Raw genomic sequence first — 12,378 nt, forward strand, 5'->3', positions numbered from 1 at the left:
TTTGATGAAATGATGTTAACCGAATTGTGCTATAACATGTAAAACGGGAGCATGAAAAGAACATTTAAAATGCAACTCATGTAAACACCTTAACCATATTATTGTCTTATTCAGACTAAGGTAAATAATTTAATTACAGGCGTCCATGCAAACAGTCATTTTCTTACTCAGATTAAGGAAAATAATTTGATTACTGATGTCTATGTAAACAGTGCATGTCAAGTCCAAGATAGATAGATAGATAGAGAGATAGATATTTTTTCTGAATTTAAAATGTCCTGATTAGTTGAAGTGGACAGTGGTGGGAATGACTAAAGAAATGAAAGGGTGAGTGGTTATATCTACAAGGCCTACAAGTTGCAAATGTTTCTGAACACAATAGTACATGTAAAACCTTAACTTATTGATGGTTACAAAAAAAAAGAAGAAAGAAAAAAACCATTTCAATTTTGAGTTAGTTTAATAGTACTTTAAGCTATTACCAAGCAACATGGATCAATGGCTGATCTGGAGTAGCGTTTAAATGGAACGGAGCGCCAGAGAGTTCCCTTCCCCACAAAGCATTATGAAGTCACTCTGCTCCAATTCCACTCTGGTTTTTACGTCTCCCGCTCACTGGAGAGAGAAACCAGTTCGAAGAGATCCTGGCGCCAGTTAACACACAAACGGTGAATTTCAAAGGCCCAGGTAAAACTGCACATAAAATCTCTTGCCTTCTATTTACAAAAATGACAACCTCCCTCCAGACAGAAAAAAAAGTCCAAACACTACGATAAGAAACAGTACAGTGTTGCTATACTAAAGGAGAGTACACTTAGGACGCCGATAAATCAGAAAACCGACAATAACTTTTACACGGACAGTATAAATATCATTTATATTCACTTATTTACGTACAAATAACGTACACAAGAGTATTCAATCCAAATGGAGTTATCTAGCACTCCAACACGTTAAAACGAAAGTAAGTAAACCGTCTCTCTAGCATTGTCTGGGCCAAACATCGCTCTTTTAGCGTTACTGTCGGTAAGTTAAACTAAACGGCTGCAGTTTAAGCACAATTTCCATGTAAAAGCACCAAACTAACGTTAATTACTACATTTATCTACAGTGGTGACTAACGTTAGCAACGCGACAAACGTAAATGTTACCTGGCCTTTTACAGAGAGATTAAAATGTAGCGTTAACCAAAGACAAACACAAATCACCTAACACGGTCTCATTTATGATATTTGATAACTAACGCACAGAGTGTAGACACAAGACACTTAACGTTAGTTAAGGGAATTAATTTAAAACCCTATTATAAACGCGGAAAGCAGTCGCTGTTTGGTAACGTATGTAAATACTACATTTAATTTTCACACTTGGACGCATTAGCAAACGAGCGGCAAACTAGCATGGTTATATTTATACCCGCATTTATGCTTCGGTTTGTTGAGTTAGCTTATCGACAGAGTGTTTACATTACAAACGCTTAGCAAACGTGACTGTTTGCATGTGAACACACATAAGAAAAAAGACAAGTAAATGTTTAAAACCATAGCAATTTCTGGCCGTACCTGCTACGGAAACACGCCGGAAAACCAACCATAGGCAAAGGAGTGGAGCGAGAATGCTTCTTTTAGTCGGTATCCCCGTGCAAATCCATGGCTATATGTCCTCTCCGTGTCTGTTTTAGCATAGAGGCTTGTATTGAGTGAAATGATGGCTGCTACAGAAACATCTCCTCGGTCACGTGGTCAAATAGCTCCCAGCTGCTGCTCAACGTCCCTCCCAATTGAGCTGAGCTGTTGTTGTTTAGCTCATTTCCACTGATAAACCCTGCTAATTGTGGACTACATAACGATGGCATAATCACCCTCTGTGTGCTTGCCAAAAATGCATGTAGCCTATGCGATATAGTACTCTCATTCATTTTTATTTTAAACCCTCTTTGTAGTCGAAAGAGTTGGCAAACGCAAGTCAATTAGATTTATATGTGAGCCATGACCGGGACTCGTCCTGTACATTGAGAGGCCACAGAGTGCATATATTGTTTGCTACTTTCTAAACGTGTTAAATTAAATGTCACTAATATATTAGCATGAGCTGTGGCAAAGTGTGGTGTACAAGTTTGATCTCAAAAGTGTACATATTTTATGTTGTTGTTGTGCATTTGAACCTTACAATGTGTGGTTTTTGATTTAAGTTATATATAGTGAATAAATATAGATTTTTTTTATATCATAGATTTTATTTATATAATTTTATCAGTCTTCAAGATCAATTAAGATGAAATATTAAGTCAATTATTTAATGTTTACTGCTTTCCTAATATAAAACCTACGCAAAAAAAAGCTTGAAGCAGTTGATTTTAATTATGCTACATATTTTAATATATTTAAAAATATTTTATTTCATTGGAAAATTTGGCATGGATGGCTTACAGAAATTATTGCAATGCCATATAACTTACTGTTTGGTTCATTATTTAACTCACGTTTGATATATTTCATAATTATTATACCAGGCCCGTAGCCAGGGCAGTTCAGGTGGTTGGAAAGATCCAAAGGTCCAGAATTTGTCCCATACATGAGATTATTTGTCTTTTTTTGACTGGTATGCTATCACAAATCGAGAGAGCATCTAAAAAGGCTTCCAATAAATGTAAACTATTATAGTCCAACATCCAGTTGTGCAAAAAAAAAAAACAGAATCAAATGAACATAGACATAACTGAAGTCATCTTTTACTACAAGCAGAGTGCAAAATACTGGGGGTTATGGGAGGATTGACCCCCTAATTAATGCTTTATCCCCTCTAAAGCAATGTTTTTTAACCACGTTCCTGAAGGACCACTAGCTCTGCACATTTATCACGTCTCCTCAACCGAAGACACCTGATTCAGATCATCAGCTCATTAGCAGATACTTAAAGACTGAAAGGGTGTGACAAACAAAGGAGACATCAAAAACATGCAGTGTTGGTGGTCCTCCAGGAACGTGGTTGAGAAACACTGGCCTAAAGGACATCAGAACAAGATGTATGGGGGTCAGTCCTTTAATACTTAGAAATATTTAACTCTGATTTGAATTTTTAAATAATAATGTTAATAATTAAAATAATAGATAATATAAATATACATTTGACTACCCCTATAATGGTTCAAAACATTGGGAATGCATAATCGTGCCAATCAGTCTATTCGAGAATAAAGGCTGAAATTGTCAGATCTAGAGCACCAATAGGCGTTGTGTTCTCAAAGACTTTGTTTTCTTGTAAAATAGGTGTTTGTATTTACATTAAGGCTGAAGGTAAAATTAAATTAGATGCATAGTTTGTAGTTAACCAAGAGTAACATCTGAAATTGCTAATTAGAGAATACTGTAGGTCAGATTACAAACTTAAATGCATTTTATTAATAAACTTAACGTAACTAAAAATAAATACATAAATGACTGAAATATGTATTATACAAACTAACCAAACAGTTGACCCCGCTGATCGTCTTTTTTTTTTTTTAATCGTCTTTTTTTTTTTTTAATCGTTTTATCACTGATTAGGCTATTTTTGTTATCCATGACCTTTCAAAATGTACCTTTTTTACAAAAGAGATTAGAGAAATTGTGAAGCGCTACATTGTTAATATTAATATGTTTTAAAACTTGTATTATTCAGATGACCAAACTCTGAGTGAGAAAAGTTGAATGTGCTGGCCAGTTTATTTGCCCAATGACATTAGGCTAGTTTTTATTTTATTTAAAACTTTAACAGACTTCTTTTGTTTCAAATTATATATTATGTATTAAATTAGTATTTTATTAAATTGTAATTTTTTTATATTAGTTTATTCTAAATATTTATCAAATGCACTAAAATGCAGTATTTAAACCTCATAATTAAATAGGAAAGAAGGTGAATATCTGCAAAAAAGGTCCACTTTTTGAGAAAAAACAACCTTTTTCACCAGGCTGGCTATGGGCCTGTATTTGGGACATTCAACCAGAAACATACATTTTCACTTATAAAAAATGTGACAGGTCCTGATGCTTGTCATCCTCAAAAAATCATATACAAAACAAGCATAAAATCATACAATTCAATGATAGAACACATCCTTGATTACTCTCTGCTTCTGTATGAGAGTAGTGACATAGCCAAGTCGTATAGCCATTTGTAGAATTTATTTATAATTTCAGGTTTTTAATCAATTGATGTGAGTGATAACAATTTGCTATTTCTGAAGTTTTTTTTTCTAAACAACAAAACTATTAAAGCAGTAGGTTCAATTGGGCTGAGGGCAAAGGCAATGACAGGGTTTACAGTGTAAAGTGTTTTTAATAAAGAACAAAATCTGAGAACCAAATAAATGACATATTCCTTTAGAGAACAACTCACAGAAACTAACCATCAGTCCATTTTAGATATTTTTGGGATGAAATATATTTTATTTCTTGTATTAATGGCTATTATTTCAGGGACAGATAATGTACATTTCTGGTAGAATGTCCCATTTATTAGTATACTTTTTACGAACTCTTTTGAGTAATACAATTCGTGTGAATAAATATTTCGATTAGCAGTTTGATAAATGTTTAAGCTTAAATCTCCTAAGTCTTGGTTGCAGTTTTGATTCACAGTAATATTGCACTTTCATATTCACTTTCAGACTGACTGCACTCCGACCCAATTGCAGCCTTTAGTGCAATGACTGCATTTCCATGCTTGAAGACACTGATTCATGTGGCTCCTCTCTATATGACTCAACAGACAACGAGGCATCTTGGCTACTCAAACTGTCTGGAGACACAGCAATAACTCCTCCATAGACCTTACACAATGCACACTCCTCCTGAGCCCATCTCTGTGGTTGTGAGTGTTTCTCAGATGGTTGTATTATAGGGTGGAGTGGATGTTTTCCCTGTGATGTAGACCTCAATGACAGCGAAGAGGTGAGCAGTTATGACAGAAACAGCAACTTACATTACACTAGCAAAGAAGCATGGTCTCACCACTGAGGGAAATTTTTACATGCTGAAGTCTTTTACTGTCCCCTTGTGTTCACTCTGGTTTCTCACAAATCCAAAGCTGCTCTGACGGATCAAGAGCAATCACGCCACAGAAAGATATACTATTTAGTAAGAAAATCCAGGATTTTGCAAAGCCCTTTGTTTCCTAATAGTTTCAGTGGCCATTCTGGCACTGGTTCGCATTGAATTAGTTTCTCAGCAGTTTAATTAAAGAATTTATATTTTAATTTATTTTTTATTTAGGCTTCAGAAACACATATCCTTAATTTTTATGTATGATGGAGCAATTCCTGGTGCTATTCGGACATCTTTGCAGATTTCACTAGCTCCACATGAGTATTCAACTGCTTAAATAACCATCACAATTTGATGCTATTTACAATACAAGCGCACAGCATTTTCAACTCAGCACACATTGTTTATATATTCGATAAGCTCTGTGACTGGTAGAGAATGAATCTACTAATCGAATGAAAACACTCCACTGATATATTCGAATGTGCTAGATTTGTAATGCAGCTTCGTAGACCAAGGGGTTAGTAACCGGTGGGTGGGGGGATATGTCCCCCTCACTTTTAGAAACAGACCATTTAGAAACAGGTGATTATTAATTATATGAATGTAAACTTTTGGATCTCATTCAGCTGTCCCCCCACTTTTAAAATGTCTGCTACGCTTCTCTTGTAGACGTCACATGATGATCAGTAGTCTAGCATTTGGTACCTAATTCAACTTATAAAATTATATTTATATTTTAATGAAAATGTTATTAAAGAACCAGAGCTAAACTTAAATGGAATTAGTCTACTTGACAAAAAATCTTATAATAAATATATTCAACTAATTTTTCAAAATAAAAAATCCAATGTTTCTAAAGGGCAAATTTCACTGGGCATCCTTCATTGACCTGATAGACTGAACAAAAGCCTGGCTATTACCTCATAAGTACTGCATTCCCAATAAAACAAAAGAGGTTTATTTTAAAATTCTTCATAAAATATATCCAGTGAATACTTTGGCAAAGTATATGGGGGTTGATAGTTCATGCTCATTTTGTAAAACTAAAGACGAAACCCTGATTCACATATTTTTTCAGTGTGAAAACACAAAAAGCTTTTGGAATAGCTTATGTCTCCATATGGGTAATTACATTGCTTCTTCCAGACCCTTTCAAGATTTTATTTGTTACTATAAAAGTAAAATTGATATATCAGAGAACTACATTATTAACTTTTTATTTTGTATGGAAAATATTTTATTCACAAACAAAAATTCTCAAATTCGCAGCCTTCTTTTTCACATTTTTTAATTGAAATGAATGTTTTTATTAAATCTCTTTGACTGATTAAAAAAAGAAAAGTGAAAAGGTTTTTGAAGTATTATGATAATTATTTTTAGAAATATCACGGATGCATAAGTCTTTCTTTCCTCTTGCTGTATTTGCGTTATTTATGTATCTGTATAATTTTTTTTTCTTTCTTTCTTTCTTTTTTTTGCAGTTTTGTGTGTGTTTCAAACTCTTTCTGTGTGGAGTTTGCATGTTCTTCCTGTTTTTGCATGGGTTTCTTCCGTGTGCTCCAGTTTCCCCCTCTGTCCAAAGACATGCACTAAAGGTGATCTGAAAAAGCTAAATTGGCCGAAGTGAATGTGTGGGTGTGAATGCAAAAGTGTTTGGGTGTTTCCCAGTGTTGGATTGTGGCTGGAAGGTCATCCGCTGCGTAAAACACATGCTGGATAATTTGGTGGTTGATTCTGCTGTAGGGACCCCAAGCCAAGAAAAAAAATGGTATCTTGATGTCAACTGTTGTTTTTGGAATAGGTTTGTGACAAAGGGATGCACGTTCCATTCTGTCTTGGCTCTTTGACTAAATGACAAAACTAAACTAAATTAAACTAAATTTTCAAAATTCGTAGTTCAAATGTAAGGCAGGTTGCCTTGGTTTAACAGCTGCCACTCTAAACCCAAAATGGCCATTTGCGTGAGTGTGAATTGTATCGAATCCAAATAAGGTCAATTTGACCCACACCAAAATAGTCGTAAAACATGAAATGAGGGTTAGATTATCATGATTAGATACACTTTCAATAACAGAATGTGCATCATTTATTTTTTTTTGTTACCATTGCAGTGTTTGTAATTCACAAATTGAGCTGCAATTTCATGGTTAAAAGCAGCTGCACATCCAATGTTTTATTTTTTTTAATGTTGATAATTTTATTTCAGGTTATCATTTTTCCTGTGAGGGTATTAAAAATGACATTTAAAGGGATAGTTCACACAAAAAAAGAAAATTTTCTAAATTTTCTCACCCTTAAGTTGTTCTAAACGTTTATGAATGTCTTTCTTCTGTTTAACACAACTGCTGCTTTCCAACATTCTTCAGAAAATCTTTTTTTTAACCTAAGAACAGTTTTGGAACAAGTAGAGCTCAAGTAAATCATGATGCAATTTTCATTTATGAGTGAATTTACCCTTTATGTATTTTTACACTATATTGAATTAAGCATTACAGTTTTATAAGTTTAAGCATTGCAGTTTTGTTAGTAATCATTGTAGCTGTAATGTGTGAGAAGTATTAATGTAACAGCACAACTATTTTTTCCTCGATGTGTGAATTATTTATATATGTTTGTATTGAATAAAATTGTAAATCCAATTAGGTCAGTTTGACCTCATAAAACCTGCAACCAATGCAAACATAAAATGAGGCTTGCATTTATATGATTAGCCCAAGTTCTTTTTGCCAAACCAAGTGTGTTTCAGTAATGGAAAGCATGCAGAAGTTGCACATTAACCACTGCCTGTTTGTATTTAGACAAACAACCACACAACCAAACAACCAAAGAAAACACATTCATCTCCCCTGCTCACCAAAGCTACTCTGTCCATATTAAACTATAGGAATGTCACACACAGTCAGACTCCAATGGGACAAAAAAAAATCTGTCTGCTTTCTAAGAATTGTGCTGCCAGCTTAGGAAAGGGATTAAACCATTTCCATTAAAAGTATTTACCTTAAAAGGAAGAAAACAATATATGTAAATCTAGTTAATAAAACTACAAATAAACAACAGTTTTTGTATGGTTTTGTCTCACTTCTCCACAAACGAATGTTTGATTCTGGGTGACTCACCTGCTGTGTTTCCTCACCAGAGCTCCACACGTTTCTGCACAAGCACTTCATTCTTTTCAGGAACTGGAACTGAGCTGCAGGAATGTGAGCATGAGCAGCGTGTCATAAGGAAAGGGAAATTTACTGTGAGCTAATCCCACCGTCACACAGCACTCAGGCACATTCACTGACTCATTCTTACAGCCGGCTGGGCAAACTTTCTCCAGCACAGATGCTGTTTATTTCATATGGAAGCCATAAGTGAGGCCATGCTGTGAAATGACACACTAGCACTTTGCTTTTTTTTGGCAGTGCAGAAATGTACTGTACGATAGGATGTTTTTAAAGACCTATTATTCTGAGGAATTTTTATTTTTATTTTTTTTGCTTAGTAATTGTTAATCTAGTTTTAAATACTTAGTTATTTGCATATGTTATTATCTTTACATCAGAATTTATAAATGTAAAATAGCTTAGCTTCAAATGATAGTTCCAATGCAATCCCCTCAAAATATGTTTAAATTCCTTTTTATGTTGTAAACAAAAGAAATATTTAAGTTATTACTGACTTTCATGGTATTTATTTTTCATACTATGTATGTCAATGGCTTTCGGTTTCCAACATTCTTCAAAATATCTTATTTTGTGTTCGACAGAAAAAAAAATAAAGCTTTACTATCCCTTTAAACTTTGAAATATAGCAGTTAAGGTGCACATTTTTACATTCCAGCATAATATATGAGTTTAATTGATTCTCTTTTATTATAATAAACAACAGTTAGGCCTCACTTTCTCATGCTTATTATTTGCTTAATGTTGCAGAGTTTTGAGATTCAATGCAGCTTTAGAATGTGAATTCAGGTAATGTCGGGGGGGGGAAGAAAATTGTATTGCTTTGGGATTAGGCAAAATCATAGTTCTGTCATTACAAATACGATCTCTTAAGCTTCAAAATGTGCTGTGGTGGGAAAGACAGCCCTTTTCTGCCATCTTGTGTTTACAGCTGAATGGCACAAGTGCAAGAAGCTGGAAATATTTTCAAATGTCCTGAGAAAATATGAAAGACAAACCTTAAGCGCAGAAAGTAAATGCATTTTTACAGTTGACATGAAAATGGTGTAAAGTAAATCCTGGTTGTCTTAAATTTGTAAGCTGTTTCCAATTAACCGTATGAGTCCATTGAACTTATATTATGTTAAACTGACTTAGAACAGCTTGTGTAACTTAGAAAATTAGAACATAAATAACTTTAATAAGTTACAATAAACAAAAAACATATGCTGTCCGGACTAATTGATCATATATATATTTTTTACAGTGAAGGTTGATATTCCATGAACATTAATTATTGATCTTTATAATCATCAGACGATTATAAGACAAAACTACCAAGGGGATTTTTTCACATGTTGTCAAACCAATTTATATATTATATATTCAGACACTAGATATAATATTCTGGTACAATATTGAAGTACAGGTTTGCATAAATATGGAGACATCATCAGAAGACTACAGGCTGACATTAAGGTTAAGTGTACCCCTAATTTTTTTCTCTTTTTCAAATAGACATTAATAATTACATTAAGTCTCTCTTTACCTCTTCTAACAAAAAGGCAACTATATGCATGTTCCTTTTTTGATGTTTTTATGTAATTTGTATTGATGGTATTTATACTGTAAATTCCTTATTTATTTTCTTATACTTGGTTTAATATACTTTGCAATTTATCTATTCATTAATTTATTAATTGATTCATTGTTTTGTTTGTACTCACTGCTGATATGTTGTAAACTCCTGGCTCTTTATTCATCACAGTTGTTCTTCACAACTGTATTATTGAGCAAATTTTAATAATAAGTCTGAACCAGCAAAAAAAAAATGATAGCTGTGTAAATATTGTCATGCTAACAGTTGTCAGAATAATTTTTGGTTAACTGTAATCCATTAAATGCTGTTGCATAAAAAATGTTACAAGACTTTATATAATACAATAAATTTTAACATTTTACTCAAACCCATATCAAGTAAACCCAGACTAGCTAGCAATTTCCCTGTGTTTTCTTGCTTTTATTTCATCGCATTTTATATAATAATATAAGTAATTTATCATAAAAAAATACAATACTGTAAATAAAAAAAAACATTTAAATAAATTCAATAAAATAATTAGTTAATACAAATTATAAAATTAATAAATCCGTAAATAATGTGCCATTAACAGGTCAGGGGTATGAGAAGCAATCTTTATCCAATTTTGTGTATCAAGCTTTAATAATATTTTACTTTTTGTAAAATTGTAGAATGTACCAAATAATTACAGATTTTTGTTTGAATTTTACAGTGGGCTTCAGTTTTGGATGTTCTGTTACTTCTGTCATAAAAAATATGTCACAACTCAAACCTTTTTCCTTCACTTTCATCAATTAGTGAAGCTTGTTCCTTGCCTCTGTCACCACTGGCTTGCTTGGTTTGGGACATGTTGAGCTGCGCATCAATGGATTTGCTCTTCAGTGTTTGAAATTTCAGAGATGAAATTTAAACCAAACTGAACTGGACTGAATTGAACTAAAAACTGGGCTAACACAGTTTTAATTTAGCTTTTGTTTTTGCATCTAAAGAAAAAAAAATGTATCTTAAGTCTTGAACATTGGTCACAAATTTGCTTATTCAATTAGTGACTTGGAGTCCAATTTTTTTATTTTTTTTAATAAAATCTTTTAAATATTAATCCTTTATGATATAAATCTTTTGGTTTAAAATGACAACTAAAAAATTAAAAAACTTTTCTATTCAAGTCTGAGTTTAACAGTGGTGGAAAGAGTACTGACAAATCATACTCAAGTATAAGTACCATTAACAAGAATCAGTCAGAGGCACTCGAATAAAGTGAAAAAATTGTTTTTTCACTTTATTCGAGTGCCTTGGACTGATTCTTGTTGCTGTTTTGATGAATCCCTTACCCAAACTGACCATACATTTGAGCTTACCCCAGAGCGCTTTTTGTTTGTTTTTTCTGGATTAATATAAGTACCATTACTTTCCATTACTTGCAAGTAGAGTAAAAGTATCTGTTGTAACTATTCCTCAAGGTATGAGTAAAAAGTAGACCTTTTAAAGTGCTCAAGAGTAGTGAGTATTCAGTATTACACTATGAAAGGTTGATGTGTTTACAATTTGTGCACTGATGTGTAAACGTAACATTCTGTAGTGCATTTAGTGACTGTTTAAGGCTGTTTAGCGATAATCATACAGTCTACATACTTCATTTTATCATCAGTAACATGCAGTCTATAGACCATTTTTAGGGATGTTAACAAAAACAATGGTCCTAATGTGTTTCCTGTTTTACATTTTTAATTTCTATTGCTTCCGAGATCCAAAAAGAGGCACATATTGATAATTAATGTTATGATAGCAGTTTTAACATTAAGTTATGATTGAATACCTCTTGTTACAGTTATGAAATTGTTTGATAACAAGTGGGAAATGCTCATGGGCCATTGACATGACCACATTTAATTGGTCTATAAACAGTCTCTACTGCGTTTATAAAGCAGAGTAAAAAAGTAAGAATACAATCACAGTACATTATAAAGAAAAAGGAAAGACAAAAAGAAAACACTTTGAAAAATAAAAAACAACAACAAAAAACTAAAGAAAAACAAAAACAAGTAAATGAGTTAGAAATAGTTTCAAAGTAATCCTGCATTTCAGTAAGCAAAATATAAAAGACAGGTTTTTGCTTTGAAAATTAACAATTATGTATATAAAATTTTCTTGATAAGATAAGAAGATTGAGAAAATATATTTTCTTTTTATGTAAAGCTTCTGTTTTTTAATTAACAAAACCAAACAAAACATTTTCCCATAGTAAGGAAACGTCTTTATTAACATTCTCAATTACTAAAAGAGAAAAATCTTTTTTAAAGCAAATTAGAATAACTGCATTGCCAAAATAAGTGAACTATAGGGATGCGTTTATAAAGCATCCGTGTCTTGGAGTAGCTCAGTATGATGGACCTACTTTCTATGTTTTGATCGGACATAATTTTTTTCTACTTAGCCAATCCGCATAGACAAGAAAAGGAAAATAGTTCATGGAAAATAGTGGAGTAAACTCTCACTCAAGGGAAAGTAAAAGTACACATTTTTTAAACTACTCAGTAAATTACAATTCCTGAGAAAAACGACTCAATTACAATAATTTGAGTGTTTGTAATCTGTTACTTTACATCACTGCAATTCAATT

At 32.8% G+C, this 12,378-nt stretch overlaps 1 protein-coding gene across 2 annotated transcripts in view; it reads right to left on the minus strand.

Annotated features, from left to right (window-relative positions):
- The window catches only part of spsb1 (splA/ryanodine receptor domain and SOCS box containing 1), a 101,964-nt gene that overhangs the window by 25,290 nt on the left and 64,296 nt on the right, over nucleotides 1-12,378 (minus strand). The window contains exon 5 of one of the 2 annotated variants that reach the window (XM_073938113.1): nucleotides 8,147-8,220. The gene's annotated coding sequence lies outside the window, so the exon portion shown is untranslated. 2 annotated transcript variants of the gene reach the window in all.

Source organism: Danio rerio, chromosome 23 (genome assembly GCF_049306965.1).
Source record: "Danio rerio strain Tuebingen ecotype United States chromosome 23, GRCz12tu, whole genome shotgun sequence".
Lineage (NCBI taxonomy): Eukaryota > Metazoa > Chordata > Actinopteri > Cypriniformes > Danionidae > Danio > Danio rerio.